Source organism: Somniosus microcephalus, chromosome 15, assembly GCF_052327205.1.
Source record: "Somniosus microcephalus isolate GS21.2 chromosome 15, FLI_Smic_1.0, whole genome shotgun sequence".
Classification (NCBI taxonomy): Eukaryota; Metazoa; Chordata; class Chondrichthyes; order Squaliformes; family Somniosidae; genus Somniosus; species Somniosus microcephalus.
Genome location: NC_141001.1, coordinates 44272770 through 44278769, shown reverse-complemented (window position 1 = coordinate 44278769; position 6000 = coordinate 44272770).

Here is a 6000-nt window from a genome sequence, read left to right as displayed (position 1 = left end):
CAGTGGGGTAATTAAAAAACAGAATGTGTCAGGAAGGGACAGAGGTATGGAGTAAAAGGTAAAGTAGTAAAAGGGGAAAAAACAGGAACTAAGTGTCACAAAACATATTTGAAAGTTCTTTATCTGAATGCACATAGCATTCGTAACAAAATGAATGAGTTAATGGCACAAATAACTACATATGGGTATGATCTTGTGGCCATTACAGAAACATGGCTGCAGGGTGACCATGACTGGGAATTAAACATACCAAGTTATTTAACAATCAGGAAGGACAGGCAGGAAGGGAGGGGAGGTGGGGTGGCTATGTTAATAAAGGAAGGAATCACTATAATACAGAGAAATGATATTGGGTCAAAGGAGCAGGATAGTGAAACAGTTTGGGTGGAGATAAGGAATAATAAGGGGAAAAAAACACTAGTGGGCATAGTCTATAGGCCTCCGAACAGTTGCAACTCTGTTAGACGGAGTATTAATCAGGAAATAGTTGAGGCTTGTAATAAGGGAACAGCTATAATTATGGGGGATTTTAACTATCATATTAACTGGACAAATCAAATTGGGCAGAGCAGCCTTGAGGATGAGTTCATTGAGTGTATTAGGGATGGGTTTCTTGAGCAGTATGTAACTGAACTGACCAGGGGGCAAGCAACCTTAGATTTGGTCCTGTGTAATGAGACAGGATTAATTAAAAATGTCCTAGTAAAGGATCCCCTTGGAATGAGTGACCATAACATGGTTGAATTCCATATTCAAGTAGAGGGTGAGAAGGTTGGATCTCAAACAAGCATGCTGAGCTTGAATAAAGGAGACTATGAAGGCATGAAAGCGGAATTGATTAGAGTGGACTGGGAAAATAGATTAAAGGGTAAGACGGTACATGATCAGTGGTGTACATTTAAGGAGTTATTTTACAACTTCCAAAAAATATATATTCCACTGAGGAAAAAAGGGTGTAAAAGAAAAGACAGCCATCCGTGGCTAAGTAAAGTAATTAAGGATAGTATCCGACTAAAAACAAGGGCATATAAGGTAGCCAAATCTAGTGGGAGGATAGAAGATTGGGAAGTCTTTAAAAGACAGCAAAAAATAACTAAAAGATTGATTAAGAAAGGGAAGATAGATTATGAAAGTAAATTAGCAAAAAATATAAAAACAGATAGCAAAAGTTTCTATAGTTATATAAAAAGAAAAAGGGTGGCTAAAGTAAATGTTGGTCCCTTAGAGGATGAGACCAGGAAATTAATGGCAGGAAACATGGAGATGGCAAAAACGCTGAACAAATATTTTGTATCAGTCTTTACGGTAGAGGACACTAAGAATATCCCAACACTGGACAAACAGGGGGCTCTAGGGGGAGAGGAGCTAAATACGATTAAAATCACTAAGGAAGTGGTATTTGGTAAAATAATGGGGCTCAAGCCGGATAAATCCCCTGGACCTGATGGCTTACATCCTAGGGTCTTGAGGGAAGTGGCGGTAGGGATTGTGGATGCATTGGTAATAATTTTCCAAAACTCCCTGGACTCAGCAAAGGTCCCGGCAGATTGGAAAACTGCTAATGTAACACCCTTATTTAAAAAGGATAGTAGGCAGAAGGCTGGAAACTATAGACCTGTTAGCCTAACATCTGTGGTTGGTAAAATGTTAGAGTCCATTATTAAGGAGACAGTAATGGGACATTTGGATAAACATAATTTAATAGGACAAACTCAGCAGGGTTTCATGAAGGGGAAGTCATGTTTGACAAATTTGCTTGAGTTCTTTGAGGAAGTAACATACAGGGTGGATAAAGGAGAACCAGTGGACATAGTGTATTTAGACTTCCAAAAGGCATTTGACAAGGTGCCACACAAAAGATTATTGCTCAAGATAAAAAATCATGGGATTGGGGGTAATATTCTGGCGTGGGTGGAGGATTGGCTCTCTAACAGAAAGCAGAGAGTTGGGATAAATGGTTCATTCTCAGACTGGCAATCAGTAACTAGTGGTGTTCCGCAGGGGTCACTGCTGGGTCCCCAACTCTTTACAATCTATATTAACGATTTGGAGGAGGGGACCGAGTGTAACATATCAAAGTTTGCAGATGATACAAAGATGGGAGGGAAAGTAGTGAGTGAGGAGGACATAAAAAACCTGCAAATTGACATAGACAGGCTAAGTAAGTGGGCAGAGATTTGGCAGATGGAATACAATACTGGAAAGTGTGAGGTTATGCACTTTGGCCGGAAAAATCATAGAGCAAGTTATTATCTTAATAGCAAAAAACTGGAAAGTACTGTAGTACAAAGGGATCTGGGGGTCCTGGTGCACGAAACTCAAAAAGTTAGTATGCAGGTGCAGCAAGTGATCAAGAAGGCCAATGGAATGTTGGCTTTTATTGCTAGGGGGATAGAATATAAAAATAGGGAGGTATTGCTTCAGTTGTACAAGGTATTGGTGAGACCGCACCTGGAATACTGCATACAGTTTTGGTGTCCATACTTAAGAAAAGACATACTTGGTCTCGAGTCAGTACAAAGAAGGTTCACTAGGTTAATCCCGGGGATGAGGGGGTGGTCATATGAGGAGAGGTTGAGTAGATTGTGACTCTACTCATTTGAGTTCAGAAGAATGAGAGGCGATCTTATTGAAACATATAAGATTGTGAAGGGGCTTGATCGGGTGGATGCGGTGAGAATGTTCCCAATGATGGGTGAAACTAGAACTAGGGGGCATAATCTTAGAATAAGGGGCTGCTCTTTCAAAACTGAGATGAGGAGAAACTTCTTCACTCAGAGGGTGGTAGGTTTGTGGAATTTGCTGCCCCAGAAAGCTGTGGAAGTTACATCATTAAATAAATTTAAAACAGAAATAGATAGTTACCTAGAAGTAAAGGGAATTAAGGGTTACGGGGAGTGGGCAGGAAATTGGACATGAGTCTAGGTTCGGAATGGTCATGGCCCTGTGGATAGTGGAGCGGGCCCAGGGGCCGTGTAGCCTGGTTCTGCTCCTACTTCTTGTGTTCTAATTCTGTGTTAGATTTCAGGAGATGGTTTTATTCCTGTTCCTGGCTGGGGTGGAGATCGCCTTTACAGAAGGTAAGTACTGTAGAAAATATAGGGACAGAGTGATCTCCTGGACGAGTTTCAATCGCCTAGATGGGTCGGAGAGGAATTTCCCAGATTTTTTCTCCCAAATTGGCCATTGGGTTTTTTATCTGGTTTTTCACCTCTCCCGGGAGATCACATGGGTTCGGGTGGGATGGAGAGTGATAGAAGATTTGAGGTTAGGATCAGATTGGCCATGATCTTATTGAATGGTGGAGCAGGCTCGAGGGGCTGATTGGCCTACTCCTGCTCCTATTTCTTATTTTCTTATGTTCTTATGTTCACAGTGCATGTGTGTGAACTCACGAAGTGTAGTAAATAAGGTTGGTGAGCTGCAGGCGCAAATAGCCACATGAAAATATGATGTTGTGGCAATAGCGGAGACCTGGCTCAAAAAAGGGCAGGATTGGGTACTAACTATTCCTGGATATAAGGTGTTCAGGAAAGATAGGGAAGGAAAGAAAGGAGGTGAGGTGGCAATATTGATTAAGGAGAATATTACAGTGCTGGAGAGGATGTCCTGGAGGGGTCAAGGACAGAATCTATTTAGTTAGAGTTGAGAAACAATAGAGGTGCCATTACACTACTAGGTGTATTCTATAGGCCACCAACTAGTGGGAAGGATATAGAGGAGCAAATATGCCAGGAAATTACAGAGAGGTGGAAGAACTAAAGAGTAGTGATAATGGGGGACTTCAACTATCCTAATATAGACTGGGATAGTAATAGTGTAAAGGACATAGAGGGGGAAGAATTTCTGAAGTGTGTTCAGGAGAACTTCATTGGTCAGTACGTTTCTGGCCCAACGAGGAAGGAGGCATTGCTGGATCTGATTCTGGGGAATGAGGTGGGTCAAGTGGAGCAAGTGTCAGTAGGGGAATATTTAGGGAACAGTGATCATAGTATCATAAGATTTAGATTAGCAATGGAAAAGGACAGGGAGTAATCTAGAGTAAAAATACTTAATTGGAGGAAGGGCAATTTCAGTGGGTTGAGAGTGGATCTGGCCCGGGTAAATTGGAATCAAAGATTGGCAAGCAAAACTGTAATCGAACAATGGGCTGTCTTTAAAGAGATGGTTCGGGTACAGTCAAGGTACATTCCCACAAGGGGGAAAGGTAGGGCCACCAAAGTCAGAGCTCCCTGGATGACGAATGTGATAGAGAGTAAGATGAAGCAGAAAAAGAGGGCATATGACAGATATCAGGTTGAGAATACAAGTGAGAGCCAGGCTGAATATAGAAAGTTCAGAGGGGAAATGAAAAAGGAAATAAGAGGGGCAAAGAGAGAGTATGGCAATAGATTGGCAGCCTGTTGAAAAAAGGGTGTAAGAATAAACCCAGCAATTACATGCCAGTCAATTTAACCTCGGTAATGGGGAAGTTTTTAAAAACTATAATCCAGGACAAAATTAACAGTTACTTGGACAAGTGTGGATTAATTAAGGTAAGCCAGCACAGATTTGTTAAAGGCAAATCGTGTTTAACTAATTTGATTGAGTTTTTTGATGAGGTAACAGAGAAGGTTGATGAGGGCAATGCAGTTGATGCAGTGTACATGGACTTCCAAAAGGCATTTGATAAAATGCCACATAATATAATAGGCTTGTCAGCAAAGTTGAAGCCCATGGAATAAAAGGGACAGTGGCAGCATGGATACAAAATTGGCTAAGTGACAGGAAACAGGGAATAGTGGTGAACAGTTCTTTATCGGACTGGTGCCAGGTACACAGTGGTGTTCCCCAGGGGTAGGTACTAGAACCACTGCTTTTCTTGATATATATATTAATGACTTGGACTTAGGTGTACAGGGCACTATTTCAAAATTTTCAGAGGGCACAAAATTTGGAAGTATAGTGAACAGAGAGGAGGATAGTGATAGACTTCAAGAGGACCTAGACAGGCTGGTGGAATGGGCAGGCACGTGGCAGATGAAATTTAATGCAGAAAAGTGCGAAGTGATACATTTTGGTGGGAAGAACAAGGAAAGGCACTATAAACTAAAGGGTACAATTCTAAAGGGGGTGGATGAACAGAGAGACCTGGGTGTGTATGTGCACAAATCGCTGAAGGTGGCAGGGCAGGTTGAGATAGTGGTTAAAAAAGCATACGGAATCCTGGGCTTCATAACTGGAGGCATAGAGTACAAAAGCAAGGATGTTATGATGAGCTTTTATAAAACATTGGTCTGACCTCAACGGAGTAATGTGTCCAATTCTGGGCACTGCGCTTTAGGAAGGATGTGACAGCCTTAGAGAGGGTGCAGAAAAGAATTACAAGAATGGTTCCAGGGATGAGGGACTTCAGTTACATGGATAGACTGGAGAAGCTGGGGTTGTTCTCCTTAGAGCAGAAAAGGTTGAGAGAAGATTTGATAGAGGTGTTCAAGATCATGAGGGGTCTGGACAGAGTAGATAGAGAGAAACTATTCCCATTGGCAGAAGGGTCGAGAACCAGAGGACACAGATTTAAGGTGATTGGCAGAAGAACCAATGGGGACATGAGGAAAAACTTTTTTTACGCAGTGAGTGGTTAGGATCTGAAATGCACTGCCTGAAAGGGTGGTGGAGGCAGATTCAATCGTGAGCGTGACTTTCAAAAGGGAATTGGATAAGTACCTGAAGGAAAAAAAATTGCTGGGCTATGGGGAGAGGGCGGGGGAGTGGGACTAGCTGAAGGGCCCTTACAGAGAGCCAGCATGGGCTCGACGGGCCGAATGACCTCCTTCTGTGCTGCAACCATTCTATGTTTCTATGTGTGACACCCTATATTTTAGAGAATCCTATCATTCTATGAAAAGCTGTTGCTCTATCCCATTGCTTTCTATTGTCCATGGAGAAAGTGATGTATCTGCTTCGTCTGGCAAACAAGGACTCAATCATTTGTTTTATGCAATGTGACAGACTGACTGC